We start from the raw sequence: 13,967 nt of genomic DNA on the forward strand, positions 1-13,967 counted from the left end.
TTTCCAAGCTAACTTCCAGATAGCGCTCATGTCTTACGTTTAATGTGACTTGATGCGCTCGTTCGCCTCCGCTGCACGCTCGAAGCACTCCAACGCAGCGCCTCCAGATTACTATTTACCGATTTTCTTGCGCACAACATCAAATAAACGTTTTGTTTATTTGATGTTTAAAGGAAAACAATCACGCAGAATAAGCACTATAGACTTCAAACACATTGTTTGTTGCAGAAAGCCTCCTAGCACATATGAACCTGCGGTGCACGTGTGAACAGAATATCTGGGCCGTTTTACAGTTGGACACCAAACAATACAACGCCAACAAGCCTGCCGAGATGGTACAAACTGGGGAGTGCCATGAAACGCCTAAATGTCATCGCTATGCACTCCCGCTTTCTAGAAACAGGAATCCTTTATATGTATAAAGAGAACTGAGGGATAATTTACCATTAACACATTGCCCCTGTTTTTTTTTTGAATGCTTCAAAACTTCTCGTTCAATATCGATTCTTTTTTTTTTGCCAATGGCACTCACCAATTTGAAAGCTGGGGTGAAAAGACTTTGCAGAGGAGAGGTAAGTTTCCACTATAGCGCATGTAGGGATTAGATTGCGGCTTTAGGCAGTGTTACATTAATATTAGGCCTGATGCCAGCAGCACAAATATGGCAATAGAAGCCGTCGTAGCATAGCTGCAAGTCACTGGACAGCGGGCAAGTCTTTAAATAGAACATATTTTTATCTCTCTATAGCCTTCAATCGCCTTTTATCACTCTTTCGCTCCCCTGTCACCCCGTCCTAGTGTAAAGTAGTAGTCCAGAACAGACTGCACTTGAGGTCGACCCATTTGCCTTTCTGTGAATAAGTTCTCTCTATCTCTCATTGAAGCCTCGGTTCGTCTAACCACTGTAGACACGGCCGCATAGCAATTGAATTCCGAAATTTACGTACGTCAGCGCTACAAAGGCTGTGGCTGCGGCCCTGATTTCAAATCGGTGAGTGTTATTGGCAAAGTGAAGAGTGGACACTTTCGCGCTCACGAACTATAATAAACAGACACTGCGCTAATTAGTGCAATACCTTTTAAACAATGCACGCTAGCTTGTACATTTTCTTGTTCACCGAAAAACTTGAAAACATTTCGTAAAAGGAGAGACGCCATGTTATATGATCGCGTATATGTTTTTTATGTTCTTTTTTTCTTGCCCTTATGGTGGCCAGATTCTTAGATTTATGAATAATTTCTATTTTTATATGTATTAGGCTATGACTGCAATATAAGTTTTACTGTAGGGTTACATTGTATGTCCTGTAATGCGTTGAAATAGGGTCACATTGTATGTGAAGATGTTTTTTTCGTGTACAATTTCATCATGTTATGTGATAGCACGTGTATGTTTTACGTAACGTGTAATTTATTTCTTTTCGTTTGCGTTTTATGGTAGATCAGTGGCTACGATGCTCAGTTGCTCAGCCGGATGTCGATGGTTTGATCTTGGCCGCAGCGGTCGTTTCTCGATAGAGACAAAATCGTAGAGGCCCGTTGAGTGTGCGCTGTCAACCGAGGATTGTCTAAAATTCCGGAACCCTTCACTACGGCATCCCCCCATAATTGTATTGTGGTTTTGAAACGTAAATCCCCAGATATTATAATTATCAATAGTTAATATAGTAGCTTCAGAGAGCTCGTCTCGTGGAAGTTCTGGCGGCGACGTAGTCAGTTTTGGGGAAAAAATTACTGTTTTTCGTGAGCGAAAATTTGAGATATATTCAATTAAATAAGTAATTAAAGAAAACGCTTGTTCAAGAGAGAACAAAACCCACGCCTTCTACGATGCATCCAGGCGTTCCACCACGGAGCCATACTAGTGCTTAAAACTGCCTCGTAAATAAATAAAGGTAAAACGCAATAAGAATGTCATGTAGCGGCAGGGTTCTAACCAACGTATGTAATGTGGCGTGGCAGAATCGTAGAATAACACTGACAGTGAAAATACACAAATTGTGGAATGAATGCGTAGTTTAGGTGGATTGGAATGACCTACCCCGTGAAAGTGCAACCATAACGTGTTCACCAACTTTTGCGGATAACATAACTGCATATACTGTTCGTCATGAAGATCACTGTCTGTAACCCGCATTTGTTGACCCATCCCTTCTTACATCGCCACTAACCGGGGCCTTTCAGGTATTTGAGTAAAGCTGGCCGCACACTACAAAGTATGCAGCTGTGCAGGGGAACGTCACACATTACGGACGCGTAGGGTGTACTTCACGCATTTGCGAAAGAAATAATTATAGGTGAGTGGACACTTTGGAACTAGTACTTGTAGTACGCATTCAAGGGTAGCTTTAAATGGCTAGTGATACGCGCAGAAGCGTTCCTTTTCTTGCGACATGGTTCAAGTCGATGTGCACAGTGCCCGATTAGGCAATCGTGTACTTTTCTTGAAGGCGAAGCTCAACTGTCTTCTAAGTCTTCTTTTTTTTTGCTGGCTCGGTATGCGCACAGAAAACTGTACATCCCGAGTACAGTAATTGTAGATCTTCAGCGGACACCACGGCTTGTAGTATACTACTGTCATTTCGCAATGATGTCAGGCAGGCGTTCATTTTACGCCAGAACGTGACAGGCGTAGGGTGCCGTATTTAATTCTTCCATCAGCTGTATTGGTAAATGGTCCTTTCTTAATTGTTATTCGCAAAGAGGCACGAGCTCCTTAACATAACAGCGCAGTGAGTACAGTGCGTGCCGCCATAATTGGGAAGCGTGCCGCGCCATCTGTGAAAAGCGTCGTGAAGCAACACCTTGAACTGCCATGCTGGAAAACGTTCCGCAAATCAAAAGCGAAACTTCCCAACCCGAGTCCGGCTGTAAGCGTGTTTCGCACTTTTTCTCTCCTGCGAAGTTGTGGTGTTTTGTGTGTGTGTGTGTGTGAAACGTCGAGAAGACCTTCATTGACAGTGTGGAATGTCTACAGCACGTGCATTACCGATTGTTGAAGCAGCTTCAGCAGGTGTGCAGAAGGCGTGGCTTTTCAGCCATTCGAACTTCGACATGTGGTGACAGTATCTCGGCAAAACTTGTATTTTCAGTGGGCGCCCCCGTTGGATTCCTGCCCCGGCTTGTGCCCATACACCGCATGTACTTGTGATTTGCCAGGCATACCTGGCACTCAGAACACACACGTGGTCAAAAATGCCAGCGAGAGCAAGATTGTATAGTGACGCCGGATGGAAGAGCGAATTCGATTATCGACAGTCGAGGAACGTCGCAGTTCGGCTGAGTCAAAAGCCACACTTTCCGCTGTTCGCGTTTCATTGCATCACGGTAGTGCGCCCTTAGATTTGTACTAAATGTGCACACTGTGTGCACGCACGGGTGAGTCATAATATCTCCTACTATAGTATTGGCATGCTGCCTGCGAAAAGGTACGGGGATGGTTTGGTGCCGCCTACTACAGGCATACTGCACGGAAATTACTGCTTTACAGGGAAACAGTTCGCGTCCCACTTGAATACATGCACTAAATGTATTTACTAGCGCACTTTTACTGAGTTCATATATACTTTTCGCCGTTAATTAAAAATTATCCGCTGGCTGCGAAGCTCGGCCTTTGTCATTGTGGATGGAAGTTTGTGCAATCTCGAAATACCGCACCCGTACAGTTTTCGCGTCGTGTTGTGATCTTCACGGGCAGCGCTCAGTAATAACTTCTTCTTGCGCTCATTATTTTCGCATTCAAACACGGCGTAGTGGTGTCCAAACGGCTTCCATAGTAATCGGCAGTAGAGTGAACAGAAGCTTCTTGGAAATAAAGTCTCAGAGCAGCCGTCTGCCATCTTAACTTGGTGGAATACATACACGTCTTTGCAGTCTAGAGCAAAATGGCGTCTGGGTGTGAGTGTATACGCCACCGGAAGCCTATAGGCGCCTAAGTGCGAGATGGGCGGTCTCTGGTGTTATCAAACTGTGTAAACACGCGCCGTTTGCTTCACACATATGGAAACTCACACACGCTGTTTAATTTCACGCATATACTCAATGTTTTTTTCCTTTCCTTCCTTTTCATGATTTCCTTCCTCTAGCGTAGGATAGCAAACAAGATACACGCGAGCCTTTTTTCCTCTTTTATGAAACCGCATGCCGGTAAAACGTTTAGTAGTACCACCGTCGTTGCCTCATTAATGATGCAGCTCATGTTCTTTACTACCGCCCTCACTACCGATGACTTTTCCAATTTCCACAGAACGTTGGTTGTCATTTATAACGGGAAGTGATGTGGAAAAAGGGTTTTTAATGACGAACACAAATTTGTGAATAAAAATACACTATATAGGAATTGAGATTGTCATGCCCTTTTCCGTAAATTGAAGGACCGCATAATGAGTATAACAGAGAAAGAGAGCCAAAGGGGATTGGGATTTGAGTGAGAACTTCGAAATGTCATCAGCCTGGCAGACAGGCTGTCATGGTACCACTTATACGTTAAGCTCATATAGCATATACCCAGCGGCGCGAACAAGCGAAGCCATTCTTTTACACATATTCGTACACGCGCGCGCATTTGCTGAAAACTTTCATTAAATCTTATTAAGGTCCGCAGTACCAAATAAGGGATACTCGCTGCTTGCGCCAGTGGTGGTTCACGGGCCGAATGTTTTTCACAGCGGAATACGAAGCTCGGGGTACACTTGTTGATGGCTTACTGGTGTACTCGCTATACGACGTGATTGCCGCTGATGAGACGCGTGATGCAGGGACGAAACGCTAAGACTAGGACGTGGGCGGTCATCCGTATTCCAGTGTTTGAGTTGTTTAAATGCAGTTTCGTCCTTAATATGCCGCTAATAATTTCACCAAGCAACTAATAGAAAAATCTCGCACACACAGACAGTCTGTTTGGCACGGGCCGCTAGCTAAATGTTCGCGGGCTGCATGTTTGAGATCCCTGCAGCTTAAGCAAAAAAAAAAAACGTTTTCTAACTGCTATAACATCTATACTTACGCGTGACGCGTCAAATCTGCTCCGCATGGAAGAGATACCACCGCACAGTACCACCGCACACAGATACTTTAGCGCACAGTAAAAAAAGCCAGCTGTCACAGTTCGTGTTTCGCCGTCAAACCTGTCACGATGTGCCTCGGAACGACAACCATTCGCCGTCAAACACGTGGGGCGGGCGGTGGTGTTTGCTGAACTTTAGCTCGGCTTGCTGCTCAGAAAAAAGAAAAAGAACACGTTGTCGCTTCCAGTGTAGTTTGGCGTTTTTGACAACTCGACGCATATGGCTTCATTAAAAAAACGCCGTGCAGAGCCAAGCGAGCAAACAAACACAATCTCAGTAAGTCGCGAAGTCGGTGGTATCGCTTTTACGCCCGGCCTGCCACATTGCGGCCGCCCCTGCCGCGTCTATCACGATCGATCCACTCTACGCGAACCGCGTCAGCCGGTGCTTCTAAGAATAAAAGATCAGAGAAAGAGAGAACAACTTTGATATGCGGTGGCAGCTTGCGTCGACCGCTTTTCTCTCTGAAGACACCGATTCCATTTCCTTCAGCATCTTTTGTCTTGCTCTCTCTTGCCTTTTTCCCCAAATCCTCGCAACACGCCTTTTTGATGTCTTCTTCGGAAGATTCTTACTCACTTATAGCCTTTTTTCTTCTTCTTTTTTCGTGGTAACCGTTACAGGAAGACGTGCGCTCTGCTGCGCATCCCATTTCCGCAGCGGCTACCGAGGCCTACACGTGAAGCGGATGTGAGGATCTCGGCGCAGGTGACCTCCATTTCTGAGACGAGGCGCATGCCACAGGGGGCTAGGTTAATGGCATCAAAAGGCAAGCGCCTCGGACTCGCCCATGCCATTTAGGATCCGACACGCGCCTATTGTCGTCAAATGTCATGACAGCGTGACGCGAAATCAGCGCAACGACCTTAGTTTTTCATCGCCACAAAAAGAAGCGTCACCGATCAGCCCAGAGCACCCACGAAATCAGTGAGAGGTAAAGGTAGGCCCACCTGTCGAAGCTTACAGCTATAGATTCCGAATAGTCGTAACACGCAAGGCTTATAAAGGCTCTTTAATCGTAGTGCTTAGCAAGGATGAGTGGGCCAGGATGTTTCTGCGATTATTCCGAATAACCGAACCACGCATACTGGGTTTAACCGAGGTGTAGATATTGGGATTGGGGGATGTGAGCAACAATGCTCCTCGGTCTTTCTCGTACAATTCAATATTCCCAGTCGTGTTTCTAAGTTCTATCACTGTGGCTTTGCCAAATGTCTTCTGTGTTAGTTATACCGTACAATAACCGGAAAAAAAAAAGCTCGTATGGTTCAATAATAGATTCAATCGAAGGTGCAAGCCATTTCCTCTTTTGCCTTTCAGTCGATGTATCTGTCCTGCCACGCTCTACTTCGAAAGCTTTCTGTACCTAACGTGATTTTGCATGGCCTCCAAGATCGGAGAAAGCACAAAACCATACAAGAAGCTGTAAAGCCTGCATTGCCTCCATTATCGGTTCATGTCTGACCAAAGGACAGTGTCGAGTCATTAGGTCGTCATGCGACGTCACGTTATCTCACATCACGACACTGTTGTAGATAGTGACTTCGTGATGACGTCACTATCTTTGGCGATCTGTAGCGTAACGATGACGTCATGAGATGGCGGGATCACATGATTTTCTGCTTCACTGGTGGCGATGCCGCTGACGGTCAGTTTGATGAGGCCTTTTAATAAGGCCTTTGCCTTGAAGGGCCCGCTCAACAACCTCTGAAAATACGAAGAACGAGCGTGTTATTTTGTCCTGACGTTTGCCGTCTTTGCACCACTATTTGCGAAGGCAGCAGTTTTCTTTTTTTTTTACATCAAATGCAAATAAGCTCACAATTAGTCGGTATACAAGGAACACCAGATATGAATTGCGTGTTACCCTGACTTTCCACGCAGTCGCAGGCCCACTTTGCCTTGTCTCGCGTGGCTACCATGCGCGATCAACTGCTTCGTTTTGTACGTTTTCGACTGAGCGAGCACGAAAAGCAGCACGTATAGCCAAAAAGCGCGTAGTGCTGACACTGTCCACCTGTTTTATGAAGAAATAAGCGACGAGGAAAGGAACAGCACGTGTATAAGAAGGGTATATAGGGAAGGCGAGAACTCTTCTCGCCGTCTTTCTTCTGTACTCCAAGTGGTTAAAGGGCCCTTAAGAACAAGATTGTTTTTACCTGCGAGTCGTATTAGTTAGATATGTATGGAATCCTTTGACTTCATTTAGTTATTTCCGCATCCTGCCACCGGACGTCTTCGGAATGCACAGAGGATGAGGGTGCGGCAGACAAGCCTTTTTATTATTGAGGCGAACTTGTGCCTCGTACAAGGAAACAAACTGAAGCACAGCGCCGGGTACATGCACGGCTGCTGCCGAGCGGAAGGATAATCTACAGCTTACATGGAAGCGGAAATGTTGTAGGCCCGTGTGCTCACATTTGGGTGTACGTTAAAGAACCCCAGGTGGTCGAACTTTTCGGAGCCCTCCACTACGGCGCCTCTCATAATCATATCACGGTTTTGGGACGTTAAACCCCACAAAACAATTAATAAATCTACAGCTTACGTGCTGGAAGTATTTTTTCAAGCACTGTGTAGTCGCACGAGACATGAGCATACGTGTCATCAGAAATTGCCGCGCCTGATACGATCGGTTGATCGGAAGTTTAAACTTTATCTCAGCCTGTTTTGACATACGTAAACTACGTAACAGCTGTCGCTCGACGGTTCCAGCTGCGAAGCCCGGGGCGCCACGTGGCAATATGCCACGTGGCGTCTCGCTCTTTTCTCTTCCCTTGGTGAGGCTACGGAAATCACGAGCACAGTCTAAAAGCCACGCTGTCCACCTTCCCTTCATTGACGTGTTTACCTCTCTGCTCCCCACGTATGCCAGCGATGTGAATTAATTAGGACACAAAACGCAGGCTCATCAATCTTTCTTTGGTGCTTTTTACTTCGCTTTGTCTCTTCTCTGTTTTCGGCCACGCATTGGCCACGGAAAGAACGCAGGCTCACCACCTATCACCTTGTCGCCACTAACAAGGCCTGTGCTGGGAAATGTTCTCGGATATATATTGCGGCTCATTCCTCTCCAATGTTTCCACAATAGGAGCACACACACACAAAAGCGCGCCATGTCCCTCCGTACATCGCGTGGATTGCAGCGTATATAGCTAGCTCGCTGCGGTTTCGGCATTGTTGACCTGGCACACGTGGCTGTCTTATTAGCGCCCTCACCTCTTCTGCCTTGTTCCGCCACGAGCGCGACAGCAACACAATGCGCGCGTCACCCAGACGGAAGCTACTATGCTCGCTCGGAACAGGAAGTGATCCATGTGACTGCTGGGTGCATGCAGTGACATTAGTCGAACGAAAGTTGCGCCTACATTGCGGCCAATACAAAGGTGCTCGTAGGTTTGGCTATATACCTGTTATGAAAAGGCGTGGCGGCAAACTTTGAAGTCTATTACCATTATCCCTCCCCCAGCGTGTGGCACGATGAAGGTAACTCAAGCGTTATATATATATATATATATATATATATATATATATATATATATATATATATATATATATATTACCAGATGAAGTGGATGAGCAAACGAAAAAAAAGATCCTTTAATGGCAACGTTACAGCTGGGGACCGACCGTCGTCAGGACATAAATTCATATGCAGGTATGCCCTGACGCCCTGTATGCCTTGCATATGCATGTATGCCCTGACGAAGGCCAGTCCCCGGCCGTAACGTTCGCATTAAAGCATCGTTTTTTTCTCGTTTGCTCGTCCGCTTCATTTAATATCTGATTGCAAATAACATGACCGAATCCAGATAGACTTTCAAGATATATATATATATATATATATATATATATATATATATATATATATATATATATATATATATATATATATATATATATATATATATATAGTCGAGTAGATCCTCCGTGAGCGGTCACAACGTGGTTTACATTGACGTTCTGGCCTAGAGTCTGGCCTTCATCAGGATATATATATATATATGTTTATAATACTATAACAATTAAGATAGAGAGGTAGAGGGGGATGAAAATGTTGTATGCTCGTCAGAAAATGTTGATTTACCTGTCATTTATGGGCACGATATCGAATCATCTCGATCACGTTCACCTAGCTTTGCCACAATATTTTGCCACATCACCTACCGCAGTATTTGTATCCTGTAAAATGGGAACCTATAAAACGCACATTGTGAATATATCACTGAAAAAATATCTGTGATTTCTTTCAAAAATGGCACACATGCAGCATTTTCTGTAATTTTTTATTAATGCTGAGAGAGAGAGAGAGAGGAAACTTTATTAGAACTTGGCCGGCAGCTTGGTCTTGGTGGCCTCAGATGGCGGCGCTGAGTCCCTGAACTCGGGCGGCATCTTCGGCCTGCCGGACAGCCCAGAGCTGGTCGTTGAGCTCCGAGCTTCTGAGCGCCGCCTCCCAGCGGCGGCGTCGCCGACGGAGAAGGTCCCCCGCGGCTCCCGCAGACGGGACGGCGGCGGGAACGAGTGAGCTCGAGGCTTCCTGTTGCCTGGTATTGGCAGCCGCCATAGGCGCATCGCGAACGGCGGCCGTTTCTCGACCATTGTTATCGGCGCATTCCCAGAGCATGTGGCGCAGCGTTGCTCTGTGCCCGCATGCTTTACATAGATCGGTAATGTGTAAGTGCGGGTAGCAGTGGCGTAAGACGACCGGGCTGGGGTAAGAGTGGGTTTGTAGTAAGCGATAGCTTACGGCATCGTGTCTGTTTAATTTGTCATGCGGTGGCGGGAACTTTCGCCTTTCCAGTCTGTAGTGTTGCGTAATATCTCGGAACGTGATGAGACGATCACCCCACGACCATTGTGGTCTGTGTTGTCGCTGCGTGTCTGTCAAAGTGTCTCGATCCGGCAGATCAGAAGCCCCGTTCTCGGGAGCGGAGGCGGCGGCCACAGAATGTGCCGCGGCTCGGCGAGTGAGACCTCGAGCCGCGGCGTGGGCTGCCTCGTTGCCCGGAAGCGGGACATCGGTGTGTGCCGGGGTCCAAAGGAGGAAGACTGTTAAATTTTGTTGTGGCGATCGCGACGCTGAGTCACCATCACCGCACCTCTTAAGGATGCGGGCCGCTTCCCGCGAGACGCGGCCGCGCGCGAAGCCGCGGATTGCTGCCTGCGAGTCGCTGATTACGATCGTAGCGTTCGGCACCGTGGCGATTACTAGGGCTATCGCGGCTTCTTCGGCCGCTTCCGTATGTCCCGTGGTCACCGTGGCGCTCGCGAGGCATTTGCCCGCACGGTCAACGACCGCAGCGGCGTGTGCGTGTCTCCCGTCCCCATATCTCGCGGCATCTACGTACACAACTTCGTCGCTAGTGCCGTACTTCTTTTGAAGGTCACTAGCTCGCTGGTTACGGCGCCCGACGTGGTGCGTCGGGTGCATATTCTTAGGAAGCGGCGGAACAATTAGGCGGTCGCGAACCGAGGCAGGAACATCCGCTTTTTCTCCCTGCTGAGTGTGGTACCGGATGCCAAGTGACTCGAGGATGTGTCGACCCGTCTTAGACCCCGACAAGCGTTCGTTTTGCGAAACGACATGGGCCTCAATTAACTCGTCGTATTAATGCTGAACTATTATTATTTGAACTAAATATCAATAAAATATCATAGCCATGAAAGATCAGCACCTTGAGAATAAGAAAAAAATCGTAGTAATGCCTGTAGGTAGGTATAGGTAGGTAAGCAGCTTTATTGATCATAAAACTATAGTGATTTTATTTAAATTACTTAGTGCGACAAAGTTTCACTTCCGTGCCCAAAGCTCGAAGTGCTTTTAAGGCAACGCAAAATGTTTTTCTTGAAATTTACCATCTCGATAACAACCTCTCCCTCTCTCCCTGCTTTCCCCCCACACGCCCGCCCGCACACCGCTTGCTTCGAAGAGGACATTCTTTAACAATGTAGTGGCGATGAGTGGTTTTCGGGTGAAGCATTATCAACCAACGAAGGCAGCATCCTGGAAATGTTAACATTAGCGGTGCCGCGGTGTTCCCGAAGCACACTAACCACGTACAAAAAGAACTTCCACAGCTTGCACTCCTGGTGCACGGCTGGAGCAAGAGGCGGGGCTGGCTTGACTTCCTTGTTTCTATTTTTTCTTTTCCTCCTCTCTCTCTCTTTTCTCTCTCTTTTTTTAACACGAAAGTGTTTTATGCTAGAGCCTACCAACTTCATTGACGTATTTAAGTTACGGATAAGGATGTCAAATGCACTCTAAGAGATGACAAAGAAATTAAATTCGGAAAAAAGATTCCGTCGCCGGCAATCTAACTCACGACCCCTTGCTCTGCAACGTGTTGCGCTAAATAAATACGTCACGAAGTGTGCCTTGAGCCTTCTTCAGACTTCTAAAGGTGAGCTATTTATGCGCACGATTTACCGTCTGTGACACTTCAACGTGTTCTCGTATTACTACAGCGAGATGGCGCGAAGAACGCGAATGGCACGCTTTAAAGGTTGTCGCCCTGCTCGTTGCGTTCGGGTTCGGCCTCCCTTTAATATATAGCGCATGTCACCAATGAAAGATGACGTGTTGACGTTGATGGTAAGGTAAATGTTTTAAGGCGATACCGACGGGGAGTACTGCCACACGCTGCAGGCAATAATTAGCCGGGAGGCCGTGTTGACACGTACAGCAGCCTCGTAATTCGGCAAGATGAAAGGAGCCCGTCACCCACGCAAAAGGATTTGACGATGACATGAAACGGCACCGTTTTCTCGAATTCTTGCCACACGCGTAGGACCTACACAATACGACGCAAGCCACCCGTCCCCGTTCCTTTAATTTGCGAAAGGACGTCATGCACTTTGAGCGCCGCATAGAGAGTTCCATTTGCCAGAATTCCATTTGCCTTGGCGAACAGGCTCTGTCGTTAGAGGGCGCAGTTTCTCCTGCCACATGAAAGGCGCCGACGACAGCTTTGGTCATGGCTGCCATGTTTCACGAATGTACGAACTGACTCCACTACAAATCCTAATCTACAAATGAAGTTTACTAGTGAGTAAAACTATTTGCGGAATCGCATGGCAGAGTTGTTACACTTTAAAGGGAAGACTCGGATTAAGTCAGTAATTAATTGATAGCGATGTGCAACACAGTGCTTGAAATGAGACTGACACGTATGTTTTAAGGCGAGAGACCTTGATTTTTTTTCACTTCTTGCCCGAATTCACTTTGACCAGTCTTACGTAATAATCACAAACGAGTACTATGCCCTTATGGTGATCAAAATATTGTTTGTTCGAAATTGGTATGATTATAATAACATTTACACTACACTTAGAGTAGCGCTCTGCTCTCTGCTGGTTAAAAGCAGGGTACAGACAAGTTGCACGTTAGTCGCCACGCATCATGCTCGTCTCTCCTCTTTCACTCGTTTACGCTATTTTTTGTTTTCACTTCATCACTCGAGGGGCTATTACGGGGACAGGGTAGGCATAAATGTTGAAAAAAAAATCACTTTTTTGCGTAATTTGAAACGATAATCAGTCGTTTGTTTGTCTCACTACGATTTTTTTTCTCTAGAAATGACGTATTTCAGAACTTGTGTGGTGGCCTGCCATGATACCGATCTTACGCAGCAAGAGATTCCTTGTGATTCAAACATCATAGCCATCTAAAGGGGTTACAGTTTGCGAGGTGGAGTGCATTTGGCACATTCAGAAAAAAATAGGCCGAAAACTGCGAAAATAAAAGACAGCAGAGGCATAGAGCTTTATTTCGGGAAATTTAGATATGGCTGAAGACGTCTCAGTGGTGTCACCACCAGGAAGCACCAACACTAATCTTGTTTGGTCATTAAAAGAAATAGAGCCAGCTTGAAGGACATGCGAAAAGCTGTCCGGATCACATATTTTCACATGGCATTAACGAATACCAACCCGCCCATGGCCTTTGCCTGAAGGACGCATCCACTTGGCGTAAATTCAACAAAGCCCAGTTCAATGGCGATCCATTCGTTCATAAAAAATGCCTTTCTACATCTGTCATTAAGGCTGTTCAGCGATATTATCTGGAACTAGCCCATCCAAAATTATCTGCCAAATGGCTCCATGGGAAGTCTCAGAACCCTAACGAGTCATCGAATCGTTATGTGGGAGCGCGCTTCAAAAAAAAAAAACGTTTTCCCCGGACATCAAACACTGAAATTATGCACTCTTAGTGCTGTGTTCACTTTTAATGATGGCAATATAGCCCGTGAGAATGCGCTGAGCTTATTTGGAATTCCACCACGGCACTGCACAGTGCAGGGCCTATGCACCTTTGACCTGCATCGGCAGCACTTTGCTGACCTATGGCTGCACAGCAGGCGGAAAAAAAAAGGCTCGCCAGGCAAGACATTTCAACATGAAAACAATATAATGTATATTGGGGATGACTATCTCGCCGGTGCCTACTGAACAGGTCTGTCAAATTATTGCTATCTAGTTGTGCTTTTCAAATAATGCTCATATTTAACGTTATATGCGATTATCTAAAAACAAGCTTTTTTGTTTTTTTATCTCAGCAACAACAATATCTAAAAACGTAGATTTCGGCCAGTATTTAAATAGCGTAGTAGAGAGTACGCTTAAGCAGAATTCTGTTCTGTGAAGAAGTTTCCTTCTTCCACACGTCATCTAATAGCTATTACCGAGTGATAATTAGGTACCTGAAGTGAAAAAATTACAAGAAATGAGAATTAAAATTTTAAGCACTGAAATTAGTTTAGTAAGGAGTGTAAAGGCTTATAATTGGAATGATAGTACAATAATTACTGTAACATTTACTTCGTCAAAAATACAAGGTGCGTATAGGGCTCACCCTGTTCACTTACATTAAAGGGTCAGTTGACATAACTTTTTTCTATT

General features: G+C 46.0%; 1 long non-coding RNA gene across 1 annotated transcript in view; it reads right to left on the minus strand.

The window, feature by feature from the left end:
* LOC142817921 (uncharacterized) overlaps window positions 1–13,967 on the minus strand; it is a 121,512-nt gene that overhangs the window by 53,796 nt on the left and 53,749 nt on the right. The window lies entirely within an intron of this gene.

Source organism: Rhipicephalus microplus, chromosome 5 (assembly GCF_043290135.1).
Source record: "Rhipicephalus microplus isolate Deutch F79 chromosome 5, USDA_Rmic, whole genome shotgun sequence".
NCBI classification, from domain to species: domain Eukaryota; kingdom Metazoa; phylum Arthropoda; class Arachnida; order Ixodida; family Ixodidae; genus Rhipicephalus; species Rhipicephalus microplus.